Source organism: Zootoca vivipara, chromosome 7 (assembly GCF_963506605.1).
Source record: "Zootoca vivipara chromosome 7, rZooViv1.1, whole genome shotgun sequence".
NCBI lineage: Eukaryota > Metazoa > Chordata > Lepidosauria > Squamata > Lacertidae > Zootoca > Zootoca vivipara.
This window is the reverse complement of record NC_083282.1, coordinates 10,796,910-10,819,424: the sequence shown is the minus strand read 5'-3', so window position 1 is coordinate 10,819,424 and position 22,515 is coordinate 10,796,910.

Here is a 22,515-nt window from a genome sequence, read left to right as displayed (position 1 = left end):
TTGCGTGTGTGTGTGACGTGATAGAGTGCTCCTGGGCATGTGTGAAGCGTGCAGATTGCTCCTGCGCATGCGCAAAGTGAAGCAAATGCAACTCGAGGTATGACTGTAGATATACAACCTGAACAATTGTCTCCAAGCACTGCGGTTGTCTTCAAAGGATTTCCACACAATGGAGTTGATGTTGCCAGCCTTCATGTCATGTTTCCAGACACCTTCGTAGTGCAGAGTTGGTCTGCCAGCAGGCCTTGTGCCTGAAGCCAGCTCCCTGTCCCTGGGGATCCTGCCATCTTCCATGCTGTGGACATGACCATGGATTCCACCCAAGAAGTGGCATGGGGCTGACAGGCATTTTTAAGAGCAAGTCATTGTAAGAAAAACCATGGGGCATGAGGCAACAAACACATTAAACACTTTTCTAACCCATTGCTTTATGTATACGCAGATATATGTATATGGGATGTGGGTGGTGCTGTGGTCTAAACTATTCAGCCTCTTGGACTTGCCAATCGGAAGGTTGGAGGTTCGAATTCCTGAGACAAAGTGAGCTCCCGTTGCTCTGTCCCAGCTCCTGCCAACCTAGCAGTTCAAAAGCACACCAGAGCAAGTAGATAAATAGGTACTGCTGTGGCAGGAAGGTAAATGGTGTTTCTGTGCACTCTAGTTTCCATCATGGTGTCCCGTTGTGCCAGAAGTGGTTTAGTCCTGCTGGCCACATGACCTGGAAAGCTGTCTGTGGGCAAACACTGGGTCCCTCGGACTGAAAGCGAGATGAGCACCGCAACCCCACCGTTGCCTTTGACTGGACTTAGCCATCCAGGGGTCCTTTGCCTACCTTTTACCTTTATGTATATGCATCATCTACAGTCATACCTCGGTTTAAGTATGCTTCGGTTTGAGTACTTTCAGTTTAAGTACTCTGCGGACCCATCTAGAACAGATTAATCCACTTTCCATTACTTTCAATGGGAAAGTTCGCTTCAGGTTAAGTACAGACTTCCGGAACCAATTGTGTTCTTAAACCGAGGTACCACCGTATATAGAAAGGACCCCTGACAGTCAGGTCCAGTCGCAGACCACTCTGGGGTTGCAGCGCTCATCTCGCTTTACAGGCCGAGGGAGCCGGCGTTTGTCCACAGACAGTTTTTCCAGGTCATGTGGCCAGCATGACTAAGCTGCTTCTGGCAAAACCAGAGCAGTGCACGGAAATGCCGTTTACCTTCCTGCCGGAGCGGTACATATTTATCTCCTTCCACTTTTTGGTGTGCTTTCGAACTGCTAGGTTGGCAGGAGCTGGGACAGAGCAACGGGAGCTCACCCCATTGCGGGGATTCAAACCATCAACCTTCTGATCAGCAAGCCCAAGAGGCTCAGTGGTTTAGACCCAGCGCCGTCTTAAGCGCCCCTGTCGCCATGGTGCGCCGGGTTTCCCAGCGCGGTGGGCGGGTGGGCGTGGTGCTGCTGCACGGCGGGCGGGCGGGCGGGCGGGCAGACACAGCGCGATATCTCTGACGCCCTCCCGCCCCGTCTCCCAGCGCGGTGGGCAGGTGGGCGCCGCGCGCAGCTGCGCAGCGGACCAGACGGCCAGCGAGCGGGCCGGCGCCATGGTGCCCTGCGCCACCGGGGGGCTACGATGAGCCGGCCCTGTTTAGACCCCAGCGCCACCCATTTCCCACTATCATCTATATAGTGCTTCTCATATGTGTGGTGCCTTACAGAGAAGCATTACAGAAAAAGATTTAGTTACAGGTAGGTAGCCGTGTTGGTCTGAGTCGAAGCAAAATAAAAAAATTCCTTCAGTAGCACCTTAAAGACCAACTAAGTTTTTATTTTGGTATGAGCTTTCGTGTGCATGCACACTTCGTCAGATACACACAAAAAAGATTTGACTGAGTTGTAGTTTACCATCTACATTTTGAGAGAGGAGAGAAGGCAAAAGAAGGTCTGGGTAATTCAAAGCATATGAGCCAATGCCTTTACTCACTTTCAGGTTTCATTTCCATCGGGGACAGGAACAAGAGACTTTAGCCCTAGGATTTCAGTGGGAAAGTGTGCTTAATTGGTTACCATTGAAATCAATGGTGCTTAAAACGGCTTCAATTTGGCTGTGTCATGTCCCATGTTCCTTGGAGGCATTCTTCCGGGGAACTGAAGAGCTTGCTTACTTTAGTCGATAGTTATAATGTACAGATGCCCTTCACATCCCCATCACTTGGGGATAGTTCTACATCTGCCAGGTAGCAGGTGGTTTGCAAGTCATTATAATTTCCAGTTCTTTAGCTGACAACATGTGTAATTTGACTGAGGAATTACATGCTTAACATTTTCCTTCTGTGCCCCATTAGGATTAAATAATACTACTGCAATATGCGACCAGAAGTTGTCCTTTTCCAGCTGCATCGCAAACCTTTTCCATTTTAAGCTTCCCATTATAGGCAGAGATCTTAGGCCCAGTTCTCACCAAGAAGGCAAGCTGCTGTCAGACCTCGTGGTCTAAGCGGAAGCTCATGGGACTGAACAAACAGCGGTGATGACATTTTTGTTTGGACAAGCATTTCCAGCTAGATGGAAGGTCTCTTTGCCTTAGGTGTTCATTTTGTGCTATTTGAAGATCTAAAAATGGTAGGTATGTTTTTAAAGCTACTTTTAGCTATATAAAATAATAATAATAAAAAATTCCTTCAGTAGCACCTTAAAGACCAACTAAGTTTTTATTTTGGTATGAGCTTTCGTGTGCATGCACACTTCTTCAGATACCTTTTAGCTATATTTAAGGCTATGTCTGTAAATTGCCTTGGGACATAGATGCGGAAGGTGAAATTAATAATGGGTTCTATCCAACTAAGGTTTAGCCAGAGTAGGCCCACAGAATTTAATGGACCTAAGTGGCGTGTTCAGGTCCCCAAAACCACCCCTCAAAATAATTCACGCCACAGACAGAATTTTTGTTTTGGGTTTTTGGCATGAATTTGGCCACAACTTTATTAAAGTACAAAATATGTGAGTGGTTGCGTAGGCATTGGTTCTCCAACTGTCCCCTAAGGACAGAAATAAACTAGCCTTGTCAACAAGGGGAAACCCTACAGGGAGAAACAGGGAGCCGGGTGCTTGGCCGTCCCCTCTCCCCTCAGGCTCCCAGGGGCTCTCGCGTGTCCCTGGCCCCCAACCGGAGGTTACGGACAGTGCATATCGAGCCCCCGTATTCCTGACCAGAATTTCCCCAACACTCAGGCATTAACTTGAGGGGCCAACACAGTCAACAAGACCCCTCATACAACCAAAATAATCAATGCCTAACCGTCAACCTTACAAGTTGTGACTATTTGCTATGCAGTAGGCAAAAACCAGATGGCACCAGCCAATCAGCCAAATGGAAAAATTCCTACCAGGCCCCTGCCAAGCAGACAACCCCATGATAGGCACAGCAAGGTCAACACAGAGGCCTAAACACAGGGAGGGAGGGTAGGTGATCCGAAGAACGCAGCCAAGAGGAGGAACAAATCACGTGCTTGCCTTTTATACCCCTGGCTGTCCCTCAGAAATTGAAACATGATTTCCTCCCCAACAACAGCCTGGGTCCAATCAGAACGGTGGCCAACTCAAAGCCCCCACCCCAGCAACTCAGGGGTAGTTTGTTAGGTCCCCACTGCAACACGTGCTCTCCATGAAGGAGAACCCGCACTATTTGTGTCCATTCATTTCAACGGGTCTGCTCCAAGTAGGAGTCACAGAGAATACAACTCTTTTTATTTAATTTTTTTATTGAGAATATTTTAATTGAACAAAATAAAGTAGAAATAAAAAGCAAATAAAGAAGAAAAGGTATATTACATCACTATATATAAGCAAACTACAATTCCATATATGCTTGTCAAGTATATAAATGTTGTTATTATCCAAATAAATATATATGGTAAGGTTACCAGATTTTTTTCCAATGAATTCGGGGACACTTTTCAACTACAATGGATTTTGTATGGGGACTGATTTGTAAATCCGGGGACTGTCCCTGGGGAACAGGGACATCTGGTAACCTTAATATATGGATATTTATAACCTACTATATATTTTATAAATGTGTTCCAAATATTCTTATTCTTGTCTATACAAAGTCTATGTCTTAAGCAATCTGTTTATAAGTTGTGAAAATACAAGTGAATAAATAATAACAACAACCACTGCAGTAGCAGCAAAGTAGGTATCCAAGAGAGAGCTTCTAGCCGATCCTTCTCCCTGACATGTTTTATGTGTAGGGAATTTTATATATTCTATTTAAAAGTTGTACGGATGAACAACCTGGGCCAAACTAGAAATTCACCTGATACTTATCATGCTGTGACATACCTAGTTTTCTCTCGTTTATTTTCAGGAAGGAGTGAGGGGGGGGGGAGAGAGATTATTTTTACTGAGAAGGAAGCAGCATGAAAGGAAAGCAGGTTCATCTTTTCCTTTCCCACTATGAGACACAGAGAAAGAAAGTGAGAGACAGAGGGACCCAAAGCAGAAAGGCATTTTAGGGGGAAAATTACCACTAGTGTCTTGGATGGTTAATTGAATGGGGCAGAGAAATGTTACTTTGGGTTTTTTAACCACACACACACTCCCATTTTCAGATAGATTCATCTAAACCAGTCTTCCATAATTAAATTTGTTAGGCAGTTGTTATGACAGATCTTATAAATTAGATCATCAATGAGCTAAAATAACAGGGAGAGACATTCTAATCAAACTGGGCACTTCACAAAGATAATACCCTTTCTGAAAAGCTCCCTCGGATAGATGAAATACCCTGTCTGAAATTGACACTTTCTGAAAAGAGGGAGAATATGAAGCAGCAGGAATTAATTTCAAAAAGCCTCTTTTTCTACAGCGATAGGAAAAAAAAATCCTGTCTCCAAATAATAACATCCCCAACTAAAATTAATGGCTTTGAGAGCGTGGCAAAGTCTAATTATGTACCACAGGTTGTAAACGTCATGCTATGCTTGAGTGGTTTTATGGAAGAACTCGCCTGCAGGCTAAATTTAATATACATTTATAAGTGGCACTAATACGGGGAGAAAACTCAGGGCACGATCCCTCCTCCCACAGTTGCAGCTACACCTGCAGGAAGAAACCACCATAGGTCAGGATGTGCACACCAGGGAGCATTGATGTGGAGGTGGTCTTGCTCAATGAGCAGGGGGTGGTGTACTGGCCTCCCACAAGGGGGCTGCCTTGTGTGCAAATGTGAGAGCCAGGTGGTGTGCGGCTAGAGCTCTGTGGCAATCTTCTAATATAGGTGAAGCTCCACCAGCATGTCCAGGGTGCTAGTGAGTCACAGGCCTCAACAGTTGCCTGAAATTGCAGACCTGATTGTGATACCCCAGAGATGGCTACCTGCCACATTATTTGGAGAATGCCAGTGACCGCTAATATTACTCTAGAGCTGGACACTAGTTTTGACATACCTAACTGACCTCCTCACTAATTGTAGGCCTCCTTAAGAAATGTGGTGCAGATCCTCCAAGTGTCCCTGATTTACAGAAGCTGTCCCAGTTTCTGATTTGACCCCGGAATGTCCCGCTTTTCCTTAGGACGTCACTATTTTCATCGGAGAAAAGTTAGAGAGTATGGAGTTATGCAACCCCCAAGCCAAGGAGAGAAGTAAACTCTGCAGCCTTTGGAAGACATCTGAAGGCAGCCCTGTATCCCTAGGTTTCTGAATGTTTCATGTTTTATTATGTTTTCCATATATGTTGGAAGCCACCGAGAGTGGCTTTGGCAACCCAGTAAGATATGCAGGGAATAAAATAAAATTATTCATTATTATTAAGTAAGGTGTCCCTATTTTCACCAGAGAAATGTTAGAGGGTATGGTGGCCATGTAGCAGACGGTGTTTCACAATGCGCAGAGCACATGCACTCAAAAGTAGCAGGTAAAAACAAAAAACAAAAGAGGGATGGAGATGGGCACTGATGTGTGGAATCACACATTAGAAACAGCCTTCTTTTTTATTGATTAAGCTGTGACTAATTTTTAAAACCACCGCTCAATTAAAATTTGGTAGGTTTGGTAGAGAGAACAGATAATATTACTCCAGGGGCCAGGTCCAACCCATCCTTCGAGTGCATGAATCATATGCCCATGTCATGTCAGTGTGGTGTAGTGGTTAGAATGTTGGTCTAGAACCTGGGAGACCAGGGTTCAAATCCCCACTCAGCCATGAAGCTCACTAGGTAACCTTGGGCCAGTCACTGCCTCTCAGGCTAGCCTATCTCACAGGGTGGTGGGATTAAATGGGGAAGGGGAGAATCATGTAAACCTCCTTGAGCTCTCTGGAGGAAAAGCTGGGAAACAATTTCAACCAAACAAACAATCAATGTCAATCAGTGGTTAGCATGGGAGGGGCCACAGGGCTGGTTGCCCCGGGTGCAAAATCGTTAGGGGCACAAAATATTTACACCCGGTGCTACTTCAATACAGCTGCTGTGCTTCTGTTGCTGGGCTCTGTTGAAAATGGCTTCTCTGTGTGAAGTGACCTCCCCAGACAACAGAATGACTCTTCTTTTCTTATCTCTGTGGCTGCGATCTCCTGGGTGAAGCGGATGCCGTTAGACAGTTGAGTGTGCATGCGTACTCCATCCATTTCCCACCTTTCTACCCTGCTGTCCACGCAGCCTGAGCGTTGCCAACTTACACTACACCACTTATGTCACTCATGTGCCACACAGATTCAATAGAATGAGTGTCACGGTCCGGGCTGCTTACGAGCGAAGTCCCAGCAAGGAACGTCGGGACCGGGGGCAAGATGGTAGGCATGAACGTCCGGAGAGCAGAGGTCCAAGGGTCAAGAAGCACAAGGGAAGAAGTCACAGTCCGAAGGTCGAAGCACAAAGTCACAGTCCGAGGGTCAAGGCACAAAGTCACGGTCAAAAGGTAAGCAGGCACACGGCAAAGCAGAGAGTGCATTGCTGTGGCAAAGAGCTGAGGGGAAATGCGGGCCTTATATCCCCTGCCGGCTCTTGCCACCAGGTGCAGCGAATACCAAGTGGCCTCACCCTGCCTCTCCAGAACAAGCTGAAGAGGATCCCAGTCCTGCAAAGCCCTGCTGGTCCCAGGGCCCGGCTCCTGCACAAACTCCTGACAATGAGCATCAAAACCTGATAGTTTGCACTCAAAATTAAGAAGGCATGTGTGTGCTCTTAGCTAGCAATAATAATAAAAAGCATCATCAAGACACCATGCACTTTTTACAGGATGCATGCCCCAAAGAGATGATAGGCAATTTATGACTCAAAGCCCCGCACATTCTCAGCCCCGCCACCAGCCCTTTTATAAGCATCATAAACCAAGTAGCGATAGATGATTGATCCACTTTGCTGATCAGGGGAACTGTCATTGTTTTATTATTTGCTCAAGGTTAAATATCGGAGGTCTACCAGTTAAAACATTTCTCTGCAGGCTTCTGCTTTGTGTGTCTGGAGCTCCTGTGCATCTATAATGTATTCTACCAAGTGTAGCCATAAAGTAAAGGGTAAAGGGACCCCTGACCATTAGGTCCAGTCGTGACCGACTCTGGGGTTGCGCGCTCATCTCGCATTATTGGCCGAGGGAGCCAGTGTATAGCTTCCAGGTCATGTGGCCAGCATGACAAAGCCACTTCTGGCGAACCAGAGCAGCACATGGAAACGCCGTTTACCTTCCCGTCGGAGCGGTACCTATTTATCTACTTGCATTTTGACGTGCTTTAGAACTGCTAGGTTGGCAGGGAGTTCACCCCGTCACAGGGATTCGAACCGCCGACCTTCTGATCAGCAAGCCCTAGGCTCAGTGGTTTAACCACAGCACCACCTGGAATTCTTTATAAGATTGACTAATGAAGCCATCCAGATAAAAATAGAGGTTCTGAAGGGATTGCGTATCCTAATATTCTTCCTACAATTTTATTGCTATATAAGGCATTTTCATCAAATATGGTACAAATCTCCTGTTTGTTTGTCTGTTTTTGGCATTTCCAACAATTATTTGCATAGTTCCCATTTATCTTGTTTATTATAACAGGGGTTGCAAACCATCCCATCGTAGCTTTGCAACAGTTTTCCCTAATTCCCACATGTAACAAGCATTGATCATCTTTATTCGAAATACTTTATTCTATGTCTTCAGAGACGTATTTCTTCCTGTATTTCAGTGCCCACGTTATCATTTATTCCTAAACGTGTTCCAGTTTTGTTCCATATTTCAGCAATAATTTTTTATAATTGTAATACTAGCTGCTTTTCATCTTTCACTATTAGATTCTGAAATTCTGCTGTATCTTGCGGGTTTTTTATTTGATGTAATGGGATCAATTAAAAGGGCCTGGATTTGTACATATATTCCTTCTCAGCTTCGCTGGTGTGGAACAATCTGTCTGCTGGTTCTAAAGATCTCATATTCAACTTCTTGACTAGCCTTTTGGACCTCAACCAAGTATTTGGCTCCAAGTCACCACTATCTGCTGTCTCCAGATTTATTTCATGTGACTCAAGGGCCTTGCGGACTTCAACCAGTGTACCAAATTATGCTGCGGTGAATGAATAAATGAATAAAACTTTATTTGCATCAGCCATTGGCCAGAGCAACAAAATAACATTGCAGTATACACAGAACAAAATAAAAAGTCAATTATATAAAACACAGTTGAGGGTCCTGAATCGGCGGGTCAAAAAGTGTTTATCAAGTGAAAAAGCATGGAAAGTGGCTGAACTTGATACTCTAACTATTGAGATGCTGGTGTGAAATAACTCAGCCCTGGATAGAATCATAGAGTTGGAAGAGACCACAAGGGGCCATCCAGTCCAACCCCCTGCCAAGCAGGAAACACCATCAAAGCATTATTGACATATGCCAGTCAAGCCTCTGCTTAAAGACCTCCAAAGAAGGAGACTCCACCACACTCCTTGGTAGCAAATTCCGCTGCCGAACAGCTCTTACTGTCAGGAAGTTCTTCCTAATGTTTAGGTGGAATCTTCTTTCTTGTAATTTGAATCCATTGCTCTGTGTCCACTTCTCTGGAGCAGCAGAAAACAACCTTTCTCTGTCCTCTATATGACATCCTTTTATATATTTGAACATAGCTATCATATCACCCCTTAACCTTCTCTTCTCCAGGCTAAACATACCCAGCTCTCTAAGCCGTTCCTCATAAGGCATTGTTTTCAGGCCTTTGACCATTTTGGTTGCCCTCCTGTGGACACGTTCCAGCTTGTCAGTATCCTTCTTGAACTGTGGTGCCCAGAACTGGACACAGTACTCCAGGTGAGGTCTGACCAGAGCAGAATACAGTGGTACTATTACTTCCCTTGATCTAGATTGGTCATGTGTTTGCTAAATATCATTGACACCTACCTATCCCTTCCTCAATAAATCAATAAATAAACCACTTCATAAAGTTGCATTCTCATAAGACTCTCTGAGAGTAAGCCATTTGAACCCAGTGGAAATCACTTCTGAGTAAACATGTTTGGCAAAGCACATTTTTTTTTAAAAAAGCAGGTATTGTATGCATCAAAGAAAAAAATATAGGATCATCTTAAAATAGCAACCATGGATTACAGGAAAGTCTTCAAAGGCAAATGTCAGATTTCTAGGTTTCTACCATTTCCTGTTTGAATTATACATTCATCGAAAAGGGGTTTAGGATGGAGCTCTCAGAAATCAATGCAATCTATTCGGGCTTACGATTTAGCCATTTGTGTTGCCGGATCATTTTTTAAAGGAGCACTATGAAATTATTTGTATTCTGTTTGGCCAGCTTCCTAGTTTAGATGGCCATACTATAATTAAGTACATCATTTAGGAGATAGATATCTTCAGAATTTCAGCTATAATTAGAATTAAGATTCCTCCTCCCAACATTAGATAATTAATGCCACCTCATCCTGGGAATGTGCCTGAATATACCTAGTGAATCAAATGTTTGGAGGCAATAAATGAGAAAAACTAAATCACATATAGATGAGAAAAATCAAATCATAACTAGGATGCCTTTTCATCTAAAACAGATGAAAGGTATTAGCGCTTTAAGAATGGCATTTTAAATGTTTAGCTTTTAAAAATATTTATAACTAAAAGGTCTCACCTTCAGATTTCTGATTTGCTTAAAGAAAGACCCTTGTATTTCTTCCAACCTTTCAGCAGTAAGAGTATTTTTAAGGCAAAGGTGCTATCGGGGCAGATCATTGGGGGCAGAACTCCAAGACTCCATCCAGTAGAATGAGCAAGAGGATGTCTTAATGCCGAAAAACTGTTGATCTGCAAAAACCCACCATTCATGGCTGAGGCCTAATCCAACAAAATCTGCAATTTTCCGTAGTATAATGCAGTTCTGATCTCACTAATATATGCATTTTGGTATACAATATGTGGCTGGAGAACTACAATGCAAAATTCAGAGAAGTGTGAAAACTGAAGGATGGCTGTGTTTCGGTTCTTGTTTTGGGAAAGTGCAAATTAGGTCCTCACGGAAATTTATCAGCGTTTAGTGTGGCTTTCTTCCAACCGACACATCTTTGCAAAGCAATTTTCTCTACTATAACAAGTTTTGGTATGTAATTTTCACCAAAATATGCACTTTTGTAATTTTGTTCACACCACTTCTATGGTTGGCATATTTCAAAAGGTTGTTGAGTCCCATTCCCCCCCCCCAAAAAAAATCCACCAATGAAACCCCAGTAATGTCTGGGGAAATCTGGATATATGGCAGCCCTACACTTGGCTCAAGAACTGCACTGAAAAATTCAAGATGGCTAAGTTTTGGAAAATGTGAAGATGGGAATGAAGTAGGTTCGCCTTTAAATGTGAATTTAATCAAGTTTGTCCTCCGTTCCTAGGCAGAGCTAAGCTAGCTGCTCACACAGAGACATAAGACTATAAGAAATGTCCTGCTGGATGAGGCCAAAGCCCAACTAGTCCACCATACCAGATGCCCAAGGAGAGCCTACAAACTGCACCGAAGCACAATAGCACTCTTCCCCTCTTGTGATTCCTATCAACTGGTATTCAGAGGCACTTGTGGGACCAGTGTGCTATAAATAAGGGTATGTTTAGTGAAGGCAAAAGTGTCATATTCTGGTAGTGGGTAGACCAGGGGTCAGCAACCTTTTTCAGTCGTGGGCTGGTCCACCGTCCCTCAGACCATGTGGTCTTGCCAAGCGCACCTTCCTCTTAGCACGTTTCTCTCTTGCGACCTGAGATCGAGTGTCTTTAAAGTCCATGACACCTTTTGGTAAAGGCTGTTCTCCACTTGGAGCGCTCGCAGGCCAGTGTTTCCCAGTTGTCAGTGTTTATACTACATTTTTTAAAGATTTGCCTTGAGAGAGTCTTTAAACCTCTTTTGTTGGCCACCAGCATTACGCTTTCCATTTTTAAGTTTGGAATAGAGTAGTTGCTTTGGAAGGCGATCATGAGGCATCCACACAACATGACAAGTCCAATGAAGTTGATGTTGAAGAATCATTAGGTACTGCTGTGGCAGGAAGGTAAACGGCATTTCCATGCACTCTGGTTTCCATCACAGTGTTCCGTTGTGCCTGAAGCGATTTAGTCCTGCTGGCCACATGATCCGAAAAACTGTCTGTGGACAAACACCGGCTCCCTCGGCCTGAAAGCAAGATGAGCACCACAACTCCATAGTCAACTGGACTTAAAAGTCCAGGGGGCCTTTACCTTTTCCTTACTCACTACATAGAATTTTATCTTCCATTACCTAATCCAGTCCTGGAAGAATTTTGTAGCGGTCACACTCTTGATTTTAAAATGGGAGTTAAATTAGGCTTTTAGAGGCTTTCTGAACATTTTACACGTAGCTCATACAAAAATACATTCCTTGTGTTATAGTCGAGCTTAGCACCATAACAGCACGTTTATAAAGCCAATGAATTTTGGTTGTACATTTCCTTTCCCCCACTCCCCCGCCATGGATGGTATTCCAGTAGCAATAAATGAAAAGCATGTGGCAGCGTGATTTTAAAATGTAATAAGAAAATGCCTCTTAAATCTAGAGGTCAAATTATACTGTGGATATCGCAAAGCAAAGTGAACTGTTTAAGGGGAAAAGGATGTGTGTAGGAAAAGGATATTTTGTAAACTGCTTCCAAGAGCAAGCACGCCTTCAGGGATATGCACCAAGATTATAAATTGAACCTTAGGCGGAATGGGTATTGTTTTTAGAAGGGGGAAGGAGAAAACCTATTGTGCTTTTTTTAATATTTGAAAGTATGTTTCAGACCATCAGGCACTATAGCCCCGGTGTATTGTGTGTTCACTTAAATATATCCACCTTCAAGTAGATTCCAGCGAGATAAAAAGGTCCCTTATGACTTTTCAAAACTTTTTATGAGTGAGCTTAATAAGAAACCATTATTCTTGCATCAAGGTTGAAAGGTATATATGTGGAACTGAACTGTGACTGAGACTGGGCTCCCCAGTGTAGTATTAAGTACTACAATCATGTTAACAACCAATAAAGGAAGGAAGATCTCGTTACATCTTGGTTCCATAAAATGTTTATGGTATAGTTATAGGTTCATTTTTGCAAAAAGCAGAGACCGAGCTATTGTTATGCTTCTATAACGCAAGGCCGGTGACATTGAAGGATCCTGTTCATATGCTCAGGGTGGCGGGAAGTGATCTGGTGCAGGGAAAACACCGCACTAAAACAATGTTAAAATATCAGCGGATTATTACCTAACACTAAGCCAAAATAACTCACATTTTTCATTCTCTCAATGGACTTCATTCATTCTCGGTTTATGTCGTCAACGTGGGATTGGCTACAAAGCACAGTGACATCATCTGCTCACTGCTCTGGCAGGATCCATCTATGTGAGGAATCAAGGAAGAACTGCCTTCACTCACAACTGGCTTTGTTTGCCTTCCATGATGTCATTGCACAGGCAAAACCTGGTTATTATTTGTTTATGTATCACAAGGACTGAGGAAAAAGATTCTCAAGAGCTTTCACCTTGAAATTGAAGAGTCTTTAAGAGGGACAAAAAACCCAGAATTTTTTGATAAGTTTTGAGGCCCTCATTGGATAGCATCAGCCATGTGTTTTTTTTTTTTTTTGCTTTAATTTTATTTTGCTGCTGCCGTTTCAATTTGCTTTGGCGATTACTCGTAGCTAAGTAAGATTGTCTTCCATAAACATGGTTTTAACAATTAGTCCATAAGAGACTGTGGAGGCCAATTCTGGATCCACACGTCCTATGACTAACATGGTGCTTAAGAAATAAGAAGTAACCTTAGTTACCATGACCCATCCTCAACATTAGCACTCTCCTCCATTGTCTCTCACTGTGGTCCCCTGCTTTGACCTCCCCTGCCTCAAAATTGTATAATAATAATAATAATAATAATAATAATAATACCCCGCCCATCTGGCCCGGACTCCCCAGCCACTCTGGGCGGCTCCCAACAGAATATTAAAAACATGATGAAACATCAAACATTAAAAACTTCCCTAAACAGGGCTGCCTTCAGATGTCTTCTAAAAGTCAGATAGTTGTTTATTTCCTTGACATCTGATGGGAGGGCGTTCCACAGGGTGGGTGCCACTACCGAGAAGGCCCTCTGCCGGGTTCTCTGTAACTTTGCTACTCACAGTGAAGGAACCGCCAGAAGACCCTCAGAGCAGGACCTCAGTGTCCAGGCTGAACGATGGAGGTGGAGACACTCCTTCAGGTATACTGGGCCAAGGCCGTTTAGGGCTTTAAAGGTCAGCACCAACACTTTGAATTGTGCTCAGAAACATGCTGGGAGCCAATGTAGGTCTTTCAGGACCGGTGTTACGTGGTCTCGGTGGCCACTCCCAGTCACTAGTCTAGGTGCCACACTGTGGATTAATTGTAGTTTCCGGGTCACCTTCAAAGGTAGCCCCACGTAGAGCGCATTGCAGTAGTCCAATCGGGAGATAACCAGAGCATGCACCACTCTGGCGAGACAGTCCGCGGGCAGGTAGGGTCTCAGCCTGCGTACCAGATGGAGCTGGTAGACAGCTGCCCTGGACACTGAATTGACCTATGCCTCCATGTGTAGAGAGTGATCTGCAAATTGTATTATTGAGCTAGATCTGATCCTATAGTTTGCATTGCTTGCATTGTATGAATTCTGACTGTATGGCTGTAGCCCTGGGATGTCTTGCTTAAAATGCTTTTCAGTGCCTCTGTGTCTCTGCACCAAAGTGTGTCAAAGGGCAAAGCAAAAGGAACAGGATGCCCAGCTCAAGGCTGGATGATGGCTGGCTATGTCTGATGCGTAGGCTTACTCAAGGCTGCTGCTTACTCAAGGCTGCTAGTTTGACGCGTAAACTGAAGGCTAAAGGCTTTGTCAAGCCAGCATGTGTTTACGCACAGGACGTGTACTAGTGACCCCCCTGCGTGCGTGAACCCCTTGCGTGCGCACATTTACAGGGAGGGGGAAAGAGCCCAAAAGAAGGGTATAAGAGAGCTTTGCAATTTGTGTTGCTTTACTCATGTTGTGGAACTAGCCACCTTGAGTCTCTTATTAATAAGAAATAAAATTCTTTCTCTGGAATAACTCAACCCTGGTGTCGTTTTGACTATCTCTGTCCTGCTTGGGGCAACTTAAAGAACCCTTACTAGCTGATAAGGCTACACATGGGCAGCTGTGAGTCCAAAATGACTCCCAGGCTGCGCACCTGGTCCTTCAGGTGCTCTAAAGTTTATTGCATTCTCACCACCTCTGACCATAACTTTGCAGGTTCCCCCTTCTAACTATGGCCGACATTCTCTTCCTTCTGAAGTTCCGATCACTAACATTAGCACGCATGTCAGAAGACACATTGTGGTTGGATTTAGTCATTGTTTCTTTTCCTTTGTGTTGGGTGGGGGGAAGGAAGAGGACACCCTGGCACATCTTCCCTGGGGCTGCCAAGCTCCAGAGGTGGATTGGGACAATGCAATAGGAAGCAAGGCAACCATACTTCAGGAACAAGGCAACTGAACTGTGCTTCTATCTCTGAAAATGCCCTCTGTTTGTAATTACTTGAAGTAAGAAATGAAAAAAAATTCAATCTATTTTTAGCTTTAATTTAAAAAAACGTGGCTTGCATATTCTAAGCAGTGCAATAAATCATTTCCCCCAAAGTACGGTTTGCAGGTAAGCTACTTTTTCTTTTAGGTAATCTCCTAAAAATATCTGAGGTTGACAGTTTATTAGCATCATATATTTTTGTCCAGCTAGCTGAGGGAATGGGAAATGATAAAAAGAAAAGAATAGAATGTATCCTGGAATGGGAAAGTAAAACCAGAACATCCTTCCAAACATTCATCAAAATCCATTAGTCATAAATCCTAATCAACTCTGTGTCACTTTCTATTGAGTACAAATTCAGCTCCTTTGCCATTTGCAGCAGGAGAGCAAGCAGAGAGTTGAGGAGGGGATGGTATCATTAGGCTTCCAGCTAAAGTCTGCATTTTAGATCCAAGCCAACTAACATCAAATGCAACTCGTTCCCCACAATCTTGCAGCATGCATCAACTAAAAATGTTGCCTTCATTTGCTTTTCAATTTAGAGCTCACCATCTGGCAAACAGTTGTCCAAGGTTGTTGCAAACATATTGATAAGGCCACCAAGTAAGGAATCATAGAATCATAGAGTTGGAAGAGACCACAAGGGCCATCCAGTCCAACCCCCTGCCAAGCAGGAAACACCATCAAAGCATTCCTGACATATGCCTGTCAAGCCTCTGCTTAAAGACCTCCAAAGAAGGAGACTCCACCTTGGTAGCAAATTCCACTGCCGAACAGCTCTTACTGTCAGGAAGTTCTTCCTAATGTTTAGGTGGAATCCTCTGGACACGTTCCAGCTTGTCAGTATCCTTCTTGAACGGTGGTGCCCAGAACTGGACACAGTACTCCAGGTGAGGTCTGACCAGAGCAGAATACAGCGGTACTATTACCGGTACTTCCCTTGATCTAGATGCTATACTCCTATTGATGCAGCCCAGAATTGCATTGGCTTTTTTAGCTGCTTTTTTATCACACTGTTGACTCATGTCAAGTTTGTGGTCTACCAAGACTCCTAGATCCTTTTCACATGTCCTGCTCTCAAGACAGGTGTCTCCCATCCTGTATTTGTGCCTTTCATTTTTTGAACAGGAGGCAACATTTCTTGTAGTAGGGGTGTGTGTGTGTGTGTGTGTGTGTGTGTAGCTAAGATGCTTGCTTACAGCAGCACTGGTGGCATATAGCTGTTCTCTGCTATCCAGTTATCGAATGGCAATGGCATGCATGATGCTTTATGGAGTCCTTGTTCGGGGGGGACCTTGCAATCAAAAATGAAACACAGAAGAAACATATTTGCATTTTTAAATCTTGCACAATAAATGCAAAGAGATGCATTTAATTTCTTGTCTAGTTTGACCCTGACTCTCCATGCAGATTCACAGTTGAGGATCTGCCCCTTTAAGCAATACGGGACTGTTAACATTTCCATGGCAAATTATCTGAATCGTATCCAAAGCATTACCGCTCATTGTCTTTCATGACTTTGGGAAGACAATTTCATTTGAGGATTATTAATCAAAAGTAAGGATTCCTGAGCTGCAGCCTGCCAAGGAGTCATATGCCTTAGAATTAATAATTACAATATGAACTAAATTACCAGCGACATTATTAATACTAACTCAGCTACTTTTTATCCAGTAGGTTATAAAAATGGTCTTTAAATGATAACCCAGTATGAATTATTTGATTATTTGCAGACTGTTTGGGCACATAATCAGAAAAAGATGAGTAGCAGAAGACTTTCACCGTGACTTATGTTGAGATGAGAGGGTGCAACAAAGACAGCTAGAAGGGTCGGCCCAATACACTTTTCTGCCTGAGACAGAGGACAAGAGGGTTTGTCCTCTTTATCCCACAAACAGATGCCAACTGAACTGGCAGCTGAAAGTCATTTCAATAGTGGCAATAAGACAGCAGCCTTCACTGCAATGGGAAAATTTCTCTTTTCCCCAAGCACAACTGTAAATATCAATAAATGCATCACCAACATCATCACCACTCAACAAAAAGCATGGATAGCTTTCATTAAAACATCACAATTCAAGGTGCATGAAACAAGGAACTAGCATTATTCAAAACACAACTGACTTTACTGAAAATCAATAAAGCTACCAATATCTTTGGGCGAAGGCAGGATGGTGGAATAGCTGTATGAAATGGCTGACCCTGTGAGTATTCTAACAGACAAGTCAGAAACACACAAGAAAGCAATGTGACAACACAGTCATTCATTCATTCATTCATTTTTACATTCTCCTTTCAGGGCAAAGTCCTCCCAGGGCAGCTTATAAAACTTAATGAGCTTCATATGTGTGGTGGAATAATTTAATTTCATATCACAGCAAAAACATGACAGATCAGAGGACTCCACTTGCAACTGTTCTGGTTCAGGCCTCAAATCATTTTTCTTTCCCTCCTTCTTTTAAATGTGCCATCTGATTGCCAGCTGTGTTCCAATTCACATACAAGTTTGGGACCAGTGAGTGAATGAGGTGAGTTCAGTTAAAAATGCAAGCGGAGCAAATTTCTCCTCCATCCCTCCATCTGCTTAGCAGGCACTAATTCAGCAGGCCATGAATATAAGTATAAGCACAAAGGAGGGGCTGACGGTGATGATTTTCCCTCTCTGTTATAGGAGAAAGAAGAGTAACAATAGCTGTTGCTGTGTGAGCAGTCACACACGTCCCAAAGCCACCAAACGTCACAGGGCTGACAGGAAGAGCAGGTCATTCACAAGTCAGAGAGGGAGACATGAAGCTAACATCCAGTTAGTTTCTTTATTAAGGAAATGGAAAAATACAAAGAGGTTCATAAAGGCAACCCAACCACCCCCCAAAAGAAGAAGTTGCTCAAACTCACATGCAGCCCCTCCTTCACTCTTTAGCCTTCTCAATCAGGGCTCTTCCCCTATAACCTTCTGTTACAGCGAGCCCTATGAGCCTTCCTCTAAGCCTGCCTGGCTTGTTGCTCAGCAACATCCTTCGTGTTCTAGGAGTCAGTGGGACCAGAGAGCCGTCATCGGAGAAGCTGTCATGATAGGCCAGGGGGGAGATGCAGAATCTGGCTCCCCTGTGCTGTCTCTGTTGGAGCCTGCATCCCCTCCCCTGAGGTGTGGCTGGTATCCCACCACCAGGATCCAGGATCTATGTCTTCTTCTGTGCCTTCCCTGGACTGGCAGCCTCCACCACTCTTCCTCATCCAGCCTGTCCCTGACATCAAATGAGTTCACAGCAGAAGTGACATTTGAACCAGGGATTTCTCGATTCAAACCACAGGCCCTGCACCACAACACAACACTACCTCTGTGAGAGAGCCAGTGTGGTGTAGTGGTTAAGAGTGGTAGACTTGTAATCTGGGGAACCGGGTTCGCGTCTCCGCTCCTATGTTAGCCGCCTTGAGACTCCTTCGGGTAGTGATAAAGCGGGATATCAAATCCAAACTCCTCCTCCTCCTCCTCCTCTTCTTCTTCTCAGACATCACTGCAGGCGGTTGCTTTTTTTCTTTCCCTCTTTTGTCCTATCCATGCATCATATTTTTATTATGCCCTCACCTCCATTAGAAGAAGAAGAAGAAGAAGAAGAAGAAGAAGAAGAAGAAGAAGAAGAAGAAGAAGAAGAAGAAGAAGAAGAAGAAGAGAACAGCACTTGATGTCCTTCGGCATCTGCTTTATTTGTACTTGTTTAAAAGGTGGATTTTTCGTCTGTTGGCATTTTGTGTTTTTCATTATGTTATGTGATAATAAGACCACTGACACAAGGAACCTAGAATCTCTGCCAAGTGAAAGGTGGCCTGTGTTTTGCTCAGCCATTGCGGTGGAATGCCTCTCCTAGTGCCTGAACTTCCTCTCACTCCCTCTTCCTGAATTCTGTTTTACTTTTGTTATTACGCCAACTGACATTTTGCATATGTGCGGTGGATATCACTGAGGTAATTGCAGCAGCAACAGCAGTGTGTGGGGGCGGGGGGGGTAAGGCACACTGTTAAGCAGAAGTTGCTCAAAATTATTTTTAATTACTTGGTGGTAATCGGTTGTATGCAATGCTGTGCCCACGCAATAAGGGGTCACACAAGGAAAATTTCTGAACTTGACCCTCTCTCTTGCTGTCCCATGTCTTCCAGACACCTCTGCTAAGGGTCAGGAGATATGCAGGGGTGGTCTAGAACAGAAGTGGGGAACTGCCTTCTGCCCCCCCCCAATAGCATCACAACCCAGTATTGTACATTGCCTTTTACACTGTATTGATATTAAAAGGCAGTTGAGACTGATAAATCTATCTATTCCAGTGCAAAAGATTGGCTTAACTGGTAGGGGTGACCCTGTAATTGTCGTGTATGACCTTTCAACTGAATGGGTATCAAGTAATGAGGGGAGATTAATGAGGAAGCTCTGCCTTGGATACACCCCCTGGGAGATCAGTCAAGGCCTCAGTTACGAAAAGAGTTTAAAATGTTGAAGGATGATGCCATCTCCTCTGTACATACATAAGTCAGTAGGATATCAAATAGAAGAGGAAAGTAAGCAAGGAGGGCAATACAGAATGACTAGGGCAAAGAGAGGTCATATGGGCTGGATTAGGTACCTACACATCCACCTGGAGTTGCAGAAGACTCTTTCTCTCACACTGGAAGCCCAAGAACAGAACACCCTCTCTGGGATATGCACTTTTTTGTGTGTGTGCTGTTTTCATCTCCTATTTAGAGGTAGGTAGCCGTGTTGGTCTGACGCAGTCAAAACAAAATAATAATAAAAATCCTTCCAGTAGCACCTTAGAGACCAACTAGGTTTGTCATGGGTATGAGCTTTCGTGTGCATGCACACTTCTTCAGGTATCTAAAGAAGTGTGCATGCACACAAAAGCTCATACCTATGACAAACCTAGTTGGTCTCTAAGGGTGCTACTGGAAGGATTTTTTCTTTGTTTGTTTGTTTCATCTCCTATGTATTGCAAGAAGTGAAACCATAGAAAAGTGTCCAGAAACTAGCCCATAAAGTATGCATCTGGTGGTGAAGTGAGTCCTCCCTCCAATGGGGATGCTATTCAAGATGCTTACAAGCATATTTGTCTTATTTTCCACCTTTCTTCCAAATAACTCAAGGTAAAATGTAAAGGACGCCTGGACGGTTAAGTCCAGTCAAAGGTGACTATGGGGTTGCGGCGCTCATCTTGCTTTCAGGCTGAGGGAGCCGGCGTTTGTCCGCACATAGCTTTCCAGGTCATGTGGCTAGCATGACTAAACTGCTTCTGGCACAAAGGGACACTGTGACATAAGCCAGAGCGCACGGAAATGCTGTTTACCTTCCAGCCGCAGTGGTACCTATTTATCTACTTGCACTGGCGTGCTTTGAACTGCTAGGTTGGCAGGAGCTGGGGCCGAGCAACGGGAGCTCACTCCATTGTGGGGATTCGAACCGCCGACCTTCTGATCGGCAAGCCCAAGAGGCTCAGTGGTTTAGACCACAGTGCCACCCGTTTCCCTTTCCACCTTTCTTCCAAATAACTCAAGGAAGCAAACATGGCTCCCATGCTCGTTGTTAGCTTCATAATAACCCTGTGAGGAAGGTTAAGATGAGAGATGGTGACTGACCCAAAGCCACCTAATAAGCTGCATGACTGAGTGGCAATTCAAACTGAGTTCTAGTCCCAAAGTCGTGTTGGCAACAGCCTTTAATTGATACCCAGTGTGTTGAGGAGAAGAAAACTTGCATTGCTTCTGCTTGCAGTGTGTAATGGCTGATCATCGTAAGGGAAGGACGTATTCAAACCTTACTGCTGTGTCTGTCTTCCTTGGAGTATGATAAAGAACCCATTCTGCACCAACTCTAACCACTACACCACACTGATATTGCAGATACCTGACCAGGAGTAAGTATTCTGAGCCCATGTATGGTGAGGATAGGATAATATCCTAAGACTGGGCTAGCCAATCTTGTGCTCTCCAGATTTTATGTACTGCAACTTGATGGGAGTTGCAATCCATAACACTGGGGACCTTCACATTGGCAACCCACCCTAACACTTAAATTGACTTAATCTGCTGAACATGTAAATCTTATAGCACCATACATTGTATTTTTCATTTGCCTGCCAACAATAGCACAGGTTTTTTTTCCCTCCCTCTATGCTTCATTTAGCAGAGACCACATGTTACCCAAAGGGGTAGCTTCTGATAACCTGCAGCACTGAGACACATACTCCCAGGGACATCTCTTTTTTTGACATAGTCCTCTAGGCTAATAATAGCATTTGATGTATCAATAGTAAATAACTTAAAACAGGCAGGAATCAGAGAAGTTGATTGGTTTCACCCCTATTGTTCTCAACCTGATCATATCTGCCATTTGCAAGATGTTACAGGTTTGATGTCAAAACGCTTCTCCGTAGTGCTGCCACGTAGTACCACTTTTATCAAAAGAGAAAGCCCCAACTAAATCAATGGTCTGAAAAAAAGACAGCGTGCCATTTTGAAATACCATAACATATTATATATTGATCACATCTGAACAAAATAGTATAATTGACCATTTTGCTTCAAAAATAATATCTATTTTTCCCCTCTTTCAGCCCAGGTGAAATTTATAGTAGTTTTAGTGGTATAATTGTCTTTTTATGTCAGCAGAGCACTTTTTCCTCTTCTGAGGAAAACTCTAAGATCAATTTGTTGTTGTTTAGTCGTGTCCGACTCTTTGTGACCCCATGGACCAGAGCACACCAGGCACTTCTGTCTTCCACTGCCTCCCACAGCTTCGAGAACACTGTCCAACCATCTCATCCTCTGTCGTCCTCTTCTCCTAGTGCCCTCAATCTTCCCCAACATCAGGGTCTTTTCCAGGGAGTCTTCTCTTCTCATGAGGTGGCCAAAGTACTGGAGCCTCAGCTTCACGATCTGTCCTTCCAGTGAGCACTCAGGGCTTATTTCCTTCAGAATGGATAGGTTTGATCTTCTTGCAATCCATGGGACTCTCAAGAGTCTCTTCCAGCACCATAATTCAAAAGCATCAATTCTTCGGCGATCAGCCTTCTTTATGGTCCAGCTCTCACTTCCATACATCACTACTGGGAAAACCATAGCTTTAAAGCTTTTAATGTTTGGTATTTTATTGTGCTTTATATATGCTGTAAGCAGAGCAGCCCCCACCCGAGCCTGAGCAAAAAACCCCACAATAAACAAACAAGCCCCCACCAAACATTTCCTTTAAAATGTAAACATCCCTCCCCCGGATGGGTATGTTGCCCCCCCCCAAAAAAGAGGACCCTAGGCTAAGCACATCTCAGGTCACCCAATGAGTTTTCTGACAAATCGTGGACTTTAAAACATTTTTGCCCACTCTTTTTTCAGTGCACTAACCACTACATTTACTGGAACTTCACCTTTCTATACTACATTTTCATTGTCCACAGCACTTTGCAAGCATTCTCCGAGGAGTCTTTACAGCAAGAGTGAAAGTAGACCATTAGTATTAT